We start from the raw sequence: 19,072 nt of genomic DNA, 5'->3' as shown, positions 1-19,072 counted from the left end.
TTATAATAAAATGAAATAGTTTTTTTTTTTTTGTTTTTGTGGCATACCACCATATTTTGTTTTTCTCCTCCACGTTCGCTTTTTTGGTGTCGTTGTCGTTGTTGTTGCTGTTATTGTTTTGGCTCCAGAAATACATTAATGCATCTTAATTGTGGGCCAACTAAGTAATTGGACTATGAAAATTGTTGGCAATAAAGTCATTATACAATGACTGCTCCGATGGTGATACACGGTGGGGGAGACGTAGGGAGTGTGTTTTATATAACGCCTGATATATGACATTTGGCTAAATGTTATTGTCGGTTTTAATACCACTGAATGGAAATGCTTAATTGTGGCCTGCTGGAAATCGTCGATTCAATTTCAAATTATTTTGGAAAAATGTCAAAGAATGATGATAAACAAATTTTATTTTCTTTGTTTTTAATATGAGCACGTCTAATCTTCCATATTATGAAAATGGAAAATTATAAAACTTGGCATATGGTTTCTTATACAATTATTTTTTTATATATATATTTTTATACCCTACACAACTATGTTGTCAGGTTATTATAGCTTTGTGCAGTCCCAAAAGTTTGTAACGACGCGAAATATTGGTCCTAGACGCACCTTTAAGTATACCGATCGTCATATCTCGACTAGCTGAGTCGATCTAGACATGTGTGTCCGTCTGTCCATTATAATTTGTAAACACGATACAGGCCACAGTTATGGACAAATCTTCATGAAATTTTGCATGTATGATGGGTTCTGGCCAATGAAGACCCCTATTGTTTTTGGTAAAGATGGGTTAGTATATAGGGGATGGAATGCACCAAATACTTAATTTTACATGGAGAAGGGAATCGGGCCAAAGAATAAGCATGCCTGTTTTGATAAAGATCGGTCAATATTTAGCGGGTCAAATGGACCCTGAATTTTGTGTGAAAAATGACAAAATTTGTATTCTATACCGTATATATTTATTCCTGAAGGACAGGCAGAGGAGTGGTTGACCTTTAAATCGATACCAAATATATTGTCGTATGTACCCGGATGTGGGAGTTACACATAAATATTTACAGGTCCTCAGGTATTCAGACATTATTTAGTAACCCATTACCACACTGGAGGGCGGAAATATAGCGCTGTTCGCTTTGAAATGTTTTATGAGGTTCCAGTTATGGTAAAAGACAAGGCTTATAATTTTCGGTGATGATCAGATAATAGTTTTGGGATAAAGTGGACCGAAAACTTTATTTTTTGTGTAATTTGGAGTCGATCTATAGGCCACAATTGATAGCCGAACTTCACAATAAAAAGGGTGAAGGGAATCTGGACAAGTAATTAGAAAGGCTGTACTGAATATTTGTAATATTTGTTTACCTCCAGTCCGTCAAGAGGATGCAAATATCGCGAAATATTGCCCAAGCTCAGAACATAAAACCAGAGAAAGCTAGACTTTCGTGGAAGTTGTGTAGGGTATCATATGGTCGGCCCCGTCCGACTATACTGCTCCGCTTACTGGTTTATATATATATATATATATAATACTTTCCCTAGAGAAAATTTTGTTGCAGTGTATGTATATTTGACAGTTACATCTATGCCGAATTTGCGAATTTTGATAGAACTCGTCCTACAAATTCACAAACGGTCTGACCAAAGAGTGAACCGTTTATTTATTATTTCAAGGATTTTTTGGTATAGCCAAACGGGTTTCTGGTATAGCCAATGGCATGGATGAACGATATGTTTATATAATCAGCAACCTATTTGTTAGTAATTCTACGATTATCTAAAATCTAATGTTTTTATAAGTATATATATCCTCAAGGAAAATAAACACACCAGCTGTTGGCACTGTTATATACTGTTAAATACTTTGAAGAAATTAAATCTGACTTGACACATACTCAGAGATTGGGCCAGCTATATGCTAAGGACTAGATAAAACGAACAAACTAAAATAAAAAACTAAGGCAGAACAGGGATATAATACACGGGATATATAGAAGAGTATTAGTATACCATTTCTAATTGTACCTACTGCCTATGTATAAGTGGGATAATCCGACAACATTAACTAGGGTATTAGAGACTCTATTATCTTCTTAATATATAAAAGAGCTTAGTGTTAAGTGAGTGAGTGACTGACAGATCATCGTCCAGACGAAACGACTAAAGCTATAAACGTGAAATTTTGAGTGTGAGTGGTTGTTGATGTGTAGGCGTGAGATAAGGCTGGGTTTTTGGAAATTCGAACTAGAAGGGTACGAAAAGTTCTAAAATGTATCAAATATGGTACCCTTTGTATTAGGCGAACGGGAAGAGCTACAATTCTGAAATTGAAAATTCGACCGATATGTGTACGAAAAGTGCTAAAATTCACTAAATTTAGTTCTAATTGTATATATATTACATATATAAAACTAGAATCTTGAAATTTTTTAAGGGATACAGGTTGGGAAGTGGTGTTGTTGTATGAAAAAGATTTAAGAAATTCGTACTTATGTGTATAAAAAGTACAAAATGGTACTAAATTTGGTACAATTGGCATTTAATTGAGTGTAAAGAGATGGAATCCTGAAAAGAGGAGTTAGGACTACTATTGGAGTACAAGATTGAGGTAGCTTTAAAAAATTGTACTTATGTGTACGAAAAGTACTAAATTGAGTGCAAGTTGAATTTATGTAAACAGATAGAGCTAAAGTCATCAAATTGGGAATTAAAATGACTGTTGGAGTGTAGAATTGAGGTAGTTTAGGAAATTCGTACTTATTGGTACGAAAGGTACTATATGGTACTAAATTTAGTAAAATTTGGATTTTGCTTAGAAGGATAGAGCTGAAAACCTGAAATTTGGAGTTATGATTACTATTCAAGATTTAGCTATAGAGACATATTTGGAAATTCGTATTTATGTGGACGAAAAGTACTAAACGTCACTAGATTTGGTACAATTTTCAGAGAGCTGGAAACCTAAAATGTTGGAACAATGGTTGCTGTTGGAAGCATAGTACATATGTGTACCAGAGGGTACTATATTTGGTACAACTTAATTATGTGTGAACGTATAGAGCTGGACTCCAGAATTTTGGAATTAAAATTACTGTTGGAGTGTAGGAAATTCTTAAATATAGAAACAAAAAATAATAAATTTGGTACCAGTTTACAAATTGCTTTTGTATGAGCGCATAGGGCTGAAATTATGAAATATTGAATTAATAATACAGTTGGAGTGCAAGATTGAGATATATCGGTAGTTTTGAAAATTCGTCATTACGTGTACTAAAAGGTACAAAATTTGGTACAATTTAGATTTTTGTTAACGTATACAGATGGAAAACTTAAATTTGAAATGAAAATTACAGAATTAAGGTAGTATTTTCACTAGCACTAAGTGGTACTAAATATGGTACAATTAATTTTTTGTGAGCGGAAATTCTAAAATTTGGAGTTTAAATTAATGTTGAAGTGTATGATGGAATTTGGTGCAATTTGGATCTATGTGAACGGATAGGGCTGGAATCCTGAAATTTATTATTAAAATTACTGTTGCAGTGTGGAATTGAGGAAGTTTTAGAAACTCGTGCTTACATCTACGAAAAGTAATAAATGGTACTAAATTTGGTATAATTTGGATGTTGGTGAACGAATAGAGCTGGAATCCTTTAATGTGGACTTAAGGTTATTATCGGACTGCATGACTGAAGTAGTTTTGGAAATTTGTACTTATGGGTACGAAAAGCACAAAATTTGGTCCAATATGGATTTTGGTGAACGGGTAGAACTCGAATCCTGAAAGTTGCCGTAGGAGTGTATGAAAAGTGCGAAATGGTACCAAATCTAGTACAATTTGGTGAACAGGCAGAGCTAGAATTCTTAAATTTGGACTTAGATTAATATTTGAAAGTAGGTTTGGAATATTGAGATAGGTTTGGAATATGGGTACAAAAAGTACAGAATGGTATCAAATCAGATATAATTTTTTGTACGAAAAGTACTACATTTGGTACAAGTTGGAATTAGGTAGAAATAAGATTACTATTAGAGTGTAGGATTGATGTAGTTTTAGAAATTCTTACTTATGAGTATGAAAAGTACTAAACGATATTAAAATTGGAACAATTTGGATTTGGTTGAAACCTTAGATTTGGAATTTAGATTACTGTTGAAGTGCAGTATTGGGCTATGGAAACAACTTTGGAAACTCGAATTTATGTGTACAAATACTAAATAGAATAGGAAATTCACTAAATTTTAGAACAATTTTGATTTGGGTAACGGAGAGCTGAAAATCTAAAATTTAAAATGTGGGTCACTGACGGAGAGTTAAAAAGAAGTACCAAAGGGTTTTTGGTACTAAATTTAGTGGTAGTGATAGTATAGAGTTAGTGTTGAAAATGTGTACTTATGTGTTCGGAAAGTGCTAAATGGAAATAATGTGGAATCTGTACGAATTTGCTGAAATATATAATTGGAATTCTGACCAGTTTCTTTGTAATGGAAATAAGAAAGAGATTTCGGAAAATAGTGTTTATGTGTTTGAAAAGTACTAAATAGTAATAAATTTGATATTAGATGTAGGAATAGAGGTGGGATTCAAAACTATAGTACAGTATTCACGATTTATACAGTATTCATCCGCATACAAAGTAGCGGGCACTTTGCTAGTATATACATAGAAATTGTAATAAAATATGAACGAGTGGATCGACAATCGGATTATATGTCATTTATATCTAACTTGTGTGTAACACCATCACCCAAATGCTACAAACAAATTGCTCAGGATCATATGAAGAATAATCCGGTCTACAACATAAATAACGCAGACTCGTGGAACCTACCAAACCAGAAACCCATACAAAAGTAGATTAATCGTAGGAAATGAAGATGCTTTGGCAGCACCTAAAGAATAATTTATTCGTTGACGCTTGAATAGAATCTCCAAAGGATCACGAAATCGAGATCGTTCAAGAAACGCCTGGCTCCACCATAGTATGGAGGGTATATTAAGTTTGTTGTCTGTCTGTTATAATCACGTTGGCCTCTAAACGAATTGAGATAGATCGCCAAATATTTGCATAGAGTTGTCTTTTGCCTACAAGTACGTAGATGGGCTATATCGGCCTAAATTTAGGCATAGACCTCATATAACGGTACCAAAAATGGTCGGTATTTTGGTGTTCTCAAGCGCGTCTTCAACCAAATTCGCTGAAATTGGTACATTGCACTATGGGTAAAAAGTATGATTTTTTGACATAAAGTCAATTTTTTTGTTTTCATATTTTGAAATGTAACTGATTTCCTAAATGTAGACACACATATTAGAAAAAAACATTTAATATCAAAGCGGGTGGCAACCCTTTTTTTGCTGGCGAGCTTTAAAAGTCAGCAGTTTGAAAGTCACATTGTTTTGGTGCAACTGGCGGTAAAAATCAGTTCGAGTGCTTGTAATTTGACAAAATTGAAAAAAAAATTAAAATATCAATAATATCAGTTTAAATGAAGACCAAATGCGTTTGATAACGAAACAAGTTAAAGATTTTGTTAATTATATAAAAAGCATTTGCCAAAGTTCAACCTAAATTAGAGCGATTTAAAACTAAACATGGCTTAGCAAAAGTATAATTATAGTACTGGATGAGCAGATGTTTCCCCAAACAAAATAGGTCGCCCAAAATTAAATTATGAACATGCTGGACCTAGGCTAAAAAGGAAATTAACCTCCGAAGTTGCTTCACAAAATACGCTATTTCATTGCTGCTACGGTTTCAGCAAAAATATTCAACGACAGAGACAAGGCCTTTGTTTTGAATAAAGCAGTCAGTAATGGAAATATAGCCGAAGTAAGGAACAAACATTTTGTTATATGCAGTTATATGAAATAGTGCCCCAAATCATATGAAAATTGGTAGTTCATCTTGGGAGCATAAAAATTGTATACAAACCAAATTTCAATTCAATAGCTTTAAAATTAGAGTTTATGCCAAAATAAACGTAAAGAACCCATAGTGCATTAGTTTCTTATTGGGTACAAAATTTTTCTTCTAAAAAGTATAAATATTGGTCTACTTTTTCTGGTAGCCCCCATATAACTGTACCTCATCATTTTTCCTTTCGATAATATGCATGGAATAACTTTTGATTTATCCATGTCCGTCCATCTGCCCATGTTAAATTGTAATGAAAGTACAGATCGCATTTATGATCCGAATTGCATGAAATTTGGCATAGCTCATTTATTTGTCTCAAGGACGAACCCTATTAAAACTGAAAAAAAAAATAAATTGAAACAAATTAAATCGGTTGTGATTTAGACATAGCTCCCACGTAGCTCCAAATAGCTTAACGAGTACCAAGTTTTATTAAAATCGGTACAGATTTTGATATATCTCCCAGATATATTTTCACCTAATTTTAACTAAATGGTGCACCAAAGAGTCAAATTTAGGTCAATTGGCACAACGCACTGATGTTAGTATAGCCTAACGTGAGCCAAGTTTTATCGAAATCGGTTTAAATTTTAGATATAGCTCCCATATATATTTTTTACCTGATGTCCATTTGAGATTCAATTTTGAACAGTTTTCTGTGTTGTAGCATCATAAATAGTTTATATAGTTTAGATTGTTTAACATAATTTTGTCCCATTGGACAAAAAAAGAATCTAAATCTGTCCTAATATTAATCCACAACTACTTTTTGTTGTGTTTGAAAACATATTTTTAAAAAATCTCACGCAATAGTGTTCAATTTATATTTGTAAACATTATATATTTGTATCAAAATTTTATTCATTTTTGTTATCTTACTTTCATTGAAGTTGTAACGTGATTGAAAAATACAATTAAAAGTATAAATAATATGTATTTGCGACATGTGCAAAACAAAACAATTGAAATATATTAAAACTTTTAATTATGTGATAAAATAACTATATCGCACCATATGGCTTCTTATAAAGATTTCACAATTAATGTTTATAAATATATATGTTTTTAATTCGTAAATCGCATTCAATATTAATTTAAAATACATAAAAGTTAATTAATATGTATCGGCCGAACGTATGTAAATTTCTTTCTGCTACAAAAAAATCCGATATGAGATTGTGTGTTTTTTGGATTGTGATTAATTGCTGTAAAGACATGCATAAATAAATAAAATTCGAGGCAATTCATCGTCATTGCAGTAGATCGTCGATATTTTATGGCAATAGCAAATTATTTTCTGCAGATGATGATGATGATGACGATGAAAACTGAAAGTTAATTTTTGTATCAATACTACGTTTGCCAGATATTGATAATGAATCAATATTAAAAATAAATTGCAAGTGATATGATTATTAATTGTTGGGAGAGGGTATTTATAGTGTATGTGTGTGTTTGTGTTCCTTTTTACATTGAAACAATAAAACTTTAATGAAATAAAATATTTGTATGTAAATTAATGTACTCGCTTTTTTGAATGGATAAAGGCACTACACAATTTTAAAATAACCCGTTAATGTTATATAAATATAATGTAATGGTGATTTGTTTTAAAAAAATTTCAAATATCTTAAAACGTCGGAACCGTTAGGGACAATTTCAAAATATTTCGTATAGCTAGACCATTTTTAAAAATACTTTTTCATATCCCAACAATAAAAATGTCGTTCATTACCCAACAATAGGCGTGGATTTTTAAAAATATTTTTTTCTTGACCCAATAATAGGATATCAGGTTATTATATAGTACAGCCCCAAGGGTTTGTAACGCCGCGAAATATTGGTCCTAGACCCACCGGTCCTAGACCCATCGGTATGATCGTCATATCTCGACTAGCTGATTCAATCTAGACATGTGTGTCCGTCCGTCCGTCTGTCCATTATCATTTGTAAACACAATACAGGCCATAGTTACGGACCAAACTTCACTATATTTAGCATGTAGGATGGGTTCTGGCTAATGAAGACCCCTATTGTTTTTGGTAAAGATCGGTTAATATTAAGGAAGTGAAATGGACCAAAAACTTTATTTTTTTATTAATTTATCTTTCGAGATGAGCTACATGATCTGACTTGCAATGAAAAAGAAAGCCAGAGAGATACTTCATTCCCACCACTATGCGACGCGTTTCGCCATTGGTTAAGCGTCTCATCAGGCATATTTGGTAATGTGGCTTACAAAGGTCTTTACTTGATAAGTTGTACTTATGTCGACTATTGTTGTGAAATTGCATCTACGAATTAAATTCAACCGTGTCAAGGTTCGGACATTTGACATCACACCAGAACATTCCTTTTCAGAGTAGATTTTTTTCTTGTAGTGACGTACTTTTTTCCATACAGACTACAATATTTTTCTTCAATGGTATGCAACTGCATATTGTGCAACCTTAGGAAGATTAGGCTTTGAACGCTAAGGCGCCGGACATCAACAGATGCCATGGGAACCAGGGTTCAAATCACAGCCGGACTCAAGCTGATTTTTTTTTTGAGTTTTGGGTCCTTCGCCTTAAAAAGGCATAAAAACAAAACTCAAAAACTTTATTTCTGTCTGATTTTCTGGTCGCTCCAGAGACCGCAATTATAACCCAAACATCACTAATTTTTACAAGGAGAAGGGATCGGGCCAAAGAATAAAAGAATAAAATGGACTCTGATTTTTGTACGAAAAATTACAAAATTTATATTCTATATCGTATATATTTACTCCTGAAGGACATAGACCCAAGAAGGTGATAGTATATCCAAGAGGAGTGGATGACCTTTAAATTGATACCAATTATATTGGCGTATGTACTCGGATGCTTGTGTTACACATATTCGTATTAGGTATTCATTCGTATTACGATGCCCATACCTGGATCCAAATTTTCCATGAGGATCCAGGTATGGGCAAGGACAGCGCCTATAATTTTCGATGATGATAATAAAATTGGGAGCCTATAATTTTCGATGATGATAATAAAATTGGGATGAAGTGGACCTAAAATTTAATTTTTTGTCTTTTTCGAGTCGATCACATCACAACACAACCCACTGTGAAGGGAATCTGGACAAGCAATTAGAAGGGCTGTACTGAATATTAGTAATATCTGTTGACCTCTAGACGGTCAAGAAGATGCCGCGAAATATTGCCCAAGCTCAGAATATAGAACCACAGAAATGTATATTTTCGTGGAAGTTGTGTAGGGTATCATATGATCGGCCCCGTCCGTTTATACTGCTGCCCTCTCTCATAAAGGCGTGATTTTTTTAAAAATATTTTTTCATATATAAAGAAAGGCGTGGAGTTTTTTAAAAATATTTTTTCATATAAACAAAGGCGTGGATTTTTTAAATATTTTTTCATATATAAAGAAAGGCGTCGAGTTTTTAAAAATATTTTTTCATATATAAAGAAAGGCGTAGAGTTTTTAAAAATATTTTTTCGTATCTAAAAAAGGCGTGGATTTTTAAACAAATTATAAAAATATAATATTTGATGCCTCGGATATCATTACGCCCCATGTGGTCGATTTTTTATTGATTTAACTTTCAAGGTTCGTTGACATTGTAATAATCATATTCAATATTCTACCATAATACCATAATTAACCTACTATAGATTTTCTCACCTACCAACATTTTGTCCACACACACACACACATAAGCACCCACATACACATATATTAATTAGTTCACTGAGGTCACATTTCTATGTAATTAACTCTTTGATTGGCTTATCATAGCCAGGACATGCAGGTTTTCAATTTATTAAAGCGTGTTATATTATTATTGGAGCGATAAGTGCATTTATGATGCTTTTATGATAGTTGAAACAAACACAAAAAAAAATCAAAATATGTAATAATAAATCAAAATCAGACTTTAATAAATTAATATAAAATAAACAGGGGGAAAGACACAAGCAATAAAAATCATTCTAGGTTCTCGTGCATCAATGAAAAGGTCATCAGCAGCTATGTGAAAAGTGTGGAAAAAATATCTCACACTTATTAATAAAATGTTAATCATTTTAATTAAGATTCATTTGTTTTTATTTTTTTTTTTTTTTTTTTTTTTTTTTTTTTTTTTTGTTTTATTATATCGCAGGAAGTATAGCAGAAGCCATAGGGTCTGCAGTCCGAGTGACTGGTATGACACATTGTCCTTTTCAAATATTTGTCAGAATAACAACATTAATTTATGAAATAATAAAAATGTATATTAATCATTTTCAATTATAGTGCTGGTGGGATATCATTATGTTGTCATTGTGTATGAGTGTGTGTTTAAATATCCATGTAGTTATTGCTTGATTATTTACAATACAATTGCCTCTGGATTATACTGCAGATAATGTTGAAAGTGGGTTTGAAGTATTTTCATCAAATTTTATACACAAACTGTGGTAATTTAAAAAAATGTTTAAGAAATGATTGTTTCTACAAATTAAATTTACTCTCTTAGGACCCAAATTTCAGTTTTTTCGATTGGGTTCATATATCCCATTTTTATTACCAAACATCCGAAAATTAGTCTCACATTCAAATATGCGTTTTAAATATTGCAATATTTATACCCTTCACCACACTGTGGTACAGGGTATTATGTATTTGTGCATATGTTTGTAACAGGCAAAAATAATCGAGATAGACCCATGGTTCATTTTGAGAATATGCATAGAAGGACTCTCTGAGTAGATTAATGCATGTCCGTCTGTCCGTCCGTCCATGTATTTTTGTTAACAAAGTACAGGTTGCATTTATGATCCGAATTGGATGAGATTTGGCACAGCTCATTTGTTTGGCCCAAGGACGAACCCTATTGAAATTCGGAAAAATCGGTTCAGATTTAGATATAGCTCCCATATATATTTTCGTCCGATTTAAGGTAAATTGTGTACCAAAGTCCCTATATATCTTTCGATTTGCACGAAATTTGGCATAGCGTACTGAATTAAGTCTAGAATGATGTGCGCAAAGTTTCGTGTAAATCGGTTGAGATTTAGATATAGCTCCCATATATAGTTTCGCTCGATTTTAGGTAAATAGTTCACTAAAGTCCCTATATATCTCTCGATTTGCACGAAATTTGACACAGCGTACTGAATAAGCTATACAATGATGTGTGTTAAGTTCCGTGAAAATCGGTTCAGATTTAGATATAGCTCCCATATATAACTTCGTCCGATTTAAGGTAAATTGTGTACCCAAGTCCCTATATATCTCTCGATTTGAACGAAATTTGGCATAGAGTACTGAATTAGGTCCAGAATGATGTGTGCCAAGTTTCGAGAAAATCGGGTCAGATTTAGATATAGCTCCCATATATAGTTTCGTCCGATTTAAGCTAAATGGTGCACTAAAGTCCCTATATATCTTCCCATTTGCACGAAATTTGGCATAGAGTACTGAATTAGGTCCTAAGTGATGTGTGCCAAGTTTCGAGAAAATCAGTTGAGATTTAGATATAGCTCTCATAAATAGCTTCGTCCGATTTAAGGGAACCCCCCCCCCCATTCCGATTTTAATTTTTCAAGATTTTCAATGGACTGGTAAATCAATACCAATGCTTGTTAAGGTTTGTAACTTTGCACATATATAATTGAAGATTTAAAAGAGAAGAAAAATAATTTACAAAAAAATTTTGTTATTGTTTTGTTGTTGTTTTTTGTAATAAAAGAAAAGTCCTTTTTTTTGATGGCGGGCATGATAACTCCTCACTGGAACATCGGAGTCCGAAAATTCCAACGGTGTTAGAAAGAGTACATGTCTGGCTCTCGTATGAACTAGGATTATTGACTTCGCTCTAAAATTAACAAAATGGTGGACCTTTGAAAAAATATTTTTGAAAAATCGCCGATTTTTTACCAAAAACCAAGTTCAAAAATAAGGAAGATCTTCACCGATTGGCTTTATCCTAGTTCATACGAGAGCTATACACTCCCAGAGAAACGTTGCAAAATTTGGAACCGATTGGATTATTAGTTTTTGAGTTATCGTGCCCGCCATTCGCAAAAAAATGTTTAGAGAAAAACGCGTTTTAAGTTTGAGAAGCCATTCAGCCGTCACTTGATGCTGACACAATAAATCGGCTATATCTTCAAGAGTTCTTGATATTTTTACTTGAAATTTTGCAGGGACATTCTTGAATTAGTGTAGATTAGAATTAAGTTAACAAAAATTTTGACCCCGAGAATGGGGGGGGGTCCCCTTAAGGTAAATGGTGCACCAAAGTCCCTATATATCTTTTAATGTTTCTTAGAAAATGCGACGTCTGTTAGGATACATATGTAGAATATCCCCAAAGTGGTGAAGGGTATCATATAGTCGGCCCAGTCCGACTTTACTACTTTCCTTACTGGTTTTCTTTAGGCCAGATTTTGAATTTTAAATCCCTTATAGCACCAACAAATAATCGTACCAACTTCCTCTGCCATCTCATCATCACAAAACGAGACAGAAATTTATTCACACTTTAAATCGGTAATCACATTGTTTTAACAACAAACAATATTTAATTAGTTTCTTAAATATGAAACAAAAACAACAACAACAAAACAATGTAACAAATGCAAAGTTTATTCACCACAAAGTAGCGGCGTTAAGTTTCACTTAAATACTTTGAATTGTTTGCTGCTTGCAATTCCCTCTTATTTCATTTCAATTGGATTTGCTCATTTCTTCAAATGTACTTTGCCATCCATCCATCCAGTCAGACAGCCAGCCAGCGTGGATGGTGGAGTTACTGCCACAGCCACTGCCACTTTAATGGCATTCTTTCTCTGTTGTCATCGTCATTTGAAGTGTTTTCACAGGAAATTGTTTCTACCCGCTAAGTAAACAATCTAACATCCGTTTCCCTTTTTGACGGTTTGTCATTACGTTGTGCTGTACCGTGCTGCTGTTTACTTGTCAGTTGGATTGCATTTGTAGTCGCTGCCTGCTTGCTTTCATTACAAAGTGTGATTGTTGTAAGCGTTTTGTTGATTTGAATACATGTAAAACAATATTATCCATTTTTTTTTTTGGGAAAGCGAATGTAATTGTAATGGTTTTTGTGGAGTACAAAAAACATAAAATTATTGAAGCTAAATATTAAAATGTTAATTAAAAATCAGGTAATTAGGAGAAAATATAAATTGCCATAGGGAAAATTGTTATTAAAACCCTGTAAGAAAAGTTCAAAAGTCGGACAAGATCACCACATTGTAAATATAGAAGAGGTGCTCCTAAGGTTCCTATTGTATATATACAGTATCCACATGGTTTTATCATTATAAAAATTGCATAAGTGTGTGTTAAATTGCATTCCTTCTTATAAGGGAACATGAGCATCCTAACTTAAAATGAATGAAATCAAATAGCCAAAACTTATATAAATTCAATATAAAACAAGTGAAAAAGCGGTAAGTTCGGCCGGGCCGAACTTTGGATACCATCCACCATAGTTATATTGACAGGTACTATAAATGAAAATAAAGGGAACATATCAAAAAGTGGACCTACACCGACATTTCTAAAAACGGATTATGTAAACCATAATAAAAATTTTAGGAATTTTTAAAGGATAATTATATCCTCAGCCTTATGGCTAATGAGGGTGTATACACTTTAACACGATGAAAATCGAAATATTGGTTCTAGACCCCATGTTTCTTATTATTTCTTCAAAGGTTACTTCAAATTCGAAGATGGGGAATATTAGTCCACTCCTTCTGGAACCTCCAATCAGGGGCTAGCTCTAAATGCGGCTATAGTTCATTTTCGAACCTTACGTTCTAATTTTTTTATCTCTCTATCCCCCGCAGTTGAAATGATTACAAAAGGGTCTTAGAACCAAACTCAAAACGCGCAACAAATCAGATAACTATTTTAATATAAACAAGTGAAAAAGCGTTAAGTTCGGCCAGGCCGAACTTTGGATACCCTCCACCATAGATATACTGACAGGTACTAGAAATGAAAATATAGGGAACATACCAAAAAGTGGATTATGTAAACCATAATACAAATTTCAGCAAATTTTAATGGATAAATATACCCTCAGCCATTGGCTAATGAGGGTGTATACACATTAACACGGTGAAAATGTGCCTTTTCGAAATATTGGTTCTAAACCCCATCCGTTTCAGAAAATTTAGATTTCATCCAAACTTTGCCCATCTTATTATTACTTCCAAACCTAGTTCAAATTCGAAGATGGGGAATATCAGTTCACTCCTTCTGGAACCTCCACACAGGGGCTAGATCATTATCGAACCTTACGTTCTAATTTTTAGTCTAGCTATCCTCCGCAGGAGAAATGATTACAACAGAGTCTTAGAACCAAATTCAAATCGCGGAACAAATCAGATAACTATTTTAATATAAATCAGATAACTATTTTAATATAAAAAAGGGGGTTATATGGGGACTACCCCAAAATGGGGGCGAATATTAATAATTTTTGCTAGGGAGATTTGTTACCATATACGACTACAAAATACCAAATTGCAGCGAATTCGGTTGAAAAACGCGCTCAAGAACCCCAAAATACCGAAAATTGGGGGTACCCTTATATGGGGGCTATCCGAAAATATGGACCTATATTCATAATTTTTTGTGGAGATATTTTGTACCTATTAAGAACTCAAAATACTAAATTACAGCTAATTCGGCGGAACAATACGAGCAAAACCCCCCAAAATACTGCGAATTAGGAGGTACCGTTATATAATTTTTTGTGGTAATATTAAGTACCAAATAAGAATACAATGTAGCAAATTTCAGCGAATTCGGTTGAAAAACGCGCTCAAGAACCTCAAAATACCGAAAATTTGGGGGTACCCTTGGACCGATAAAGCCCATCTTCGAACTTGACCTGCCTGCAGACAAAAGACGACTCTATGCAAAATTTTGGCGATCTATCTTCATTCGTTTAGACGATAGAATGATTACAACAGACGGACATGGCTATATCGTCATAGAATTTTACGCTGATCAAGAATATATATACTTTATAGGGTCGGAAATGATTATTTCGATGTGTTACAAACGGAAAAACAAAACTAATATACCCTCCATACTATGGTGGTGGGTATAAAAATAATAATTGTTAAACCAAAGTATTTGCAAACTCACAGTGAAAAGTATGCGCCGGTATTATTTACAAATGTCAAAAGTGAATTTTCTTATGGAATATCAAGTTAAATTTGCATCAGAATTTTTCTTACACTTTACGCGTGGATTTGCTTATTTGGATAGCCATCATAATAATATTAAATGATGGAACGCCACAAAACCATTGTCCAGAGAAAATGTGTTCTTCACCATGCTGAACTATGAAAATTTCAACGGAAATAATCGATATTACTCGATCTCCTGTCCAAAAAATTATAATGAGTCACAAAACTGAGAATCGAATTGTCAACGCAGTTACGTCGTTCGATGAAACTTTACGCCCGTTAAGTTATAGTAACTTCAGTATGTTATGCGAAATTTTGAAGTAATTGGCCTTTGGTGCACATTTTACTTAAATATGGGAGCTATATAAATCTAAACCGATTTCAATGAAACATTCCAAATGTGTCAATCGGCTTAACATAAAATCGGACGAAAATATATATGGGAACTATATCTAAACCTGAACCGATTTTCTCGAAATTTAGCACACATCATTCTAGACTCTATTCAGTATGCTATTCCAAATTTCGTGCACCATATACATAAAACCGGACGAAATTATATATGGGACCTATATATCAAAATCTGAACCGATTTTCATGAAACTTAACGCATATCATTTTAGATTTAATTCAGTACGGTATGCCAAATTTGGTGCAAATCGAAAGATTTTAAGGGACTTTGGTGCAGCATTTACATTAAATCCGACGAATCGGAGACAGACGGACGGACATGCATAAATCAACCCAGAAAGTGATTCTATGAATATTCCGTTTCCTTTTGCTTATTACAAACATATTCACAAAGGCATAATAACCTGTGCCACAGTGTGGTGAATGGTATAAAAAGGGGGTTTTACGGAATGAGGCGAATATAAATAATTTTTGAGAGGGGATTTCTTACCAAATACAACTACGAAATACGAAATACAGCGAATTCGGTTGAGAAACACGCTCAAAATACCGAACATAGGGGGTACCGTTGTATGGGTACTACCGGAAAAAGTGGGCCTATATTAATATTTTTTGGTGGAAAGATTTGGTACCTAATAAATACTCAATGTTCCAAATTTCAGGGAATTAAGAATCAAAATACGTTAAATTGGGGGGGGGGGTGTTCATTATATGGGAGCTAACAGAAAAAGTGGGACTGTATTGCATTTATTTAATTTAATCTTTTGTGGAGAGATTTGCTACTAAATAAGAACCCAATGTACTAAATTTCAGCGAATTCGGTTGAAAAACGCACTCTAAAACCCCAAAATACCGAAAATTGAGGGGTACCTTTATGTGGGGGCTATGCCTAAATGTGGACCGATATAGCTCATCCTTGAACTTGACCTGCCTACAATGAAAAGACAAACCTATGCAAAATTTCAGCACCCTATCTCAATTCCCTCAGAAGATAGCGTGCTTACAACAGACAGACGGACATAGTTAAATGTTCATAGAATTTTCCGCTGACCAAGAATATATGTACTTTATAGGGTCGGAGGCGAATATTTCGATGAGTTACAAACGAAATGACAAAATTAATTTACCCTACATACTATGTTGGAGGGTATATTAAACCACTTCAACTGAATATATCTAAAAAACCATCGGGTGTAAAAGTTCAGTAAAACGCGGTAGAGGCAACGTTGTGGTCTGGGAGGGATTTTCCGGACAAGGAATTGAACCGGTTCAAAAAATCAATGGGATTATAAGGTCAGAAGACTACCAAAATATTTTATCTGACGTAATGTTGCCTCTTATGGTGTGTGATTCAATGCGATAATGACCTAACCATGGATATCCAATGAAAATGGTGGTTAGTCGCCTGAACTAAATCTCATAGAGAACCTTTGGGAAGTAGCATAACGAAAAATTGGAAATCAACTTAAAAAAATTAGGATCTCTATGTTGCCCTGAATGATCAGAGAAATAAAATCCCAAATAAAATAATATATAGAAAAAAATACAAAATTCTTTTAAAATTCTATTAAAAAATTTTTTTCGAGCAGATTTATGATTTTTGGTTAAAAAAAATATACTGATTCGAAATTTGTTCGCGTTCACAAATTCGGATGCTGCGCACAAAAGTTATAGCGGTTTTAAATCATGTGTTTCAAATATGAATTAAATGAATTCCTATCCATTGTTTTCTTTGCATACTAGTCAAATCACATTGAAATACGGTATAATAGTCGCGAAAAAACAAATAGAAGAACGAAGATATCGGAAAATAAAATAAATTTATTTTTGAATTAAAACAATTTTTTTTTTGAATTTTCGATTTTTTAGTATGGTTAAGAGATACGGGTTTGCCTTAATCTTCTAAAATATACGACGCTTTCTTCTGCAAATTCTTTTAGATGATTGTTAAATATCGGTAATTTCATCTAATAAGAGTGTCGTCGTTAAAAGTGACTAAATATATTGCACTTACAATTCATAAAAATGATCAATATTGAAAAGCATGCAATTCGCGTATTAGTTGAAATAAGTTGATGCGCATGCTGTTTTCGTATAAACCGAATCAATCTCTTCCAATAATTATGCATTTTTCGAGGTTTCATTAAGCGGCCAAGTGTGCCGCTCGATGCACTTTACTATGCAAAACCCCTAAAAATGACTAAAAATGGCGCAACGTGCATACGATTTTTATGTGCATCCGATTTCAGTAATCTCCTATGAAAATACCCAAATGTACACCCATTTCAAAAGAATTGGTTAAGAACCGCGGATGTGCCTCCACAATCAATTTTGGATAAAATACGCATATTATTCGCGTATCGAAGTATTTTTAAACTATTTTCGCACAAATTCGCGAATATTATAATACAAACATGAACGTATGTAAAAACTAATTGAAGAAAAACGCGATTATATACACGAATAGGTCAAAATAAGTTTTTACGGTTTTTCCCTCATTCAAGGTACATATATCCGCCGTTTTATTGGGCGGAATTGATCCGGTCGTAAAAAAACTAAAATCACGCGGGGTTCCACGGAATTTGAATGGACCTTCATAAATTAGGACTCAAAAAATAGGTTTTTTATAACAATGTACGCACCAAATGTTCGTCTTTGGAATCCAGTTGCAAAGAAGCTACGGTGAGCACATTCATGAGATATACAATAAACGAAGCAAAATCACGATTTCTACAATCGTATAATCAGTTTAGTCCATTATCTGGATGCGCGTCCTGATTATAAAAAAATGCAAAAAACACCGAAAATCCGGCTTCAAAATGTCAGCATCTGTTTTGGGTGGATGCAGTGATTATATCAAAAAATCATATATTAGAACCATATTGTCCGTGGGGTATTCTGCAACTTAGTCACTGATCACAAGTGCGTGCGTTGTGTAGTTTATCGACAAATCAGGAAGAAACACAAAAAACTCGTTAGCTTCATTACCACCATCACAGATTTCACGCAACTTATTATTTATTACCAATATTTTAAGATTTTGACAAGAACACTTCATTTTACAGAAATGAATTTAAATTTTATTCAATATGTTCATATTTCGCGAGTTATAACCTTGCAAACCTCAGTTTCAAGGAACTTAAAAGATTTTTGTAATTTCCCATATGCAGAACTCATTAAACTACGTGGTTTTTTAAATATCGATGACATATAGTATAAGTTGCAAATGTTTTGAGCACATAAAAACGTGAGTTTTTACGCTATTCCGTATAACATCTTAACGGCTCATCCTGATACTTTAAATTTACCAACGTCCCTATTTTCGGTCTAAAATGTAGATCCATGTTTTGATAAATCAAAACGATTTAACTAATATATCAATTTCAAATAAAATGAAAAATAAATTCCGTAACATATTATCATATTACATCGATTGGCGTATTTTCAACAAATTAAAAATGTACTGAACATTGATCTCAAAATTTAACTGTTTATATGTTTTATATTTATATATTTTAAAAACATTGAA

Source organism: Musca vetustissima, unplaced genomic scaffold, assembly GCF_032173495.1.
Source record: "Musca vetustissima isolate MV318-11 ecotype Yass unplaced genomic scaffold, APGP_CSIRO_Mvet_v1 utg97036, whole genome shotgun sequence".
Classification (NCBI taxonomy): Eukaryota; Metazoa; Arthropoda; class Insecta; order Diptera; family Muscidae; genus Musca; species Musca vetustissima.
The sequence above is the reverse complement of the archived record's forward strand: the minus strand, read 5'-3'. Positions refer to the sequence as shown.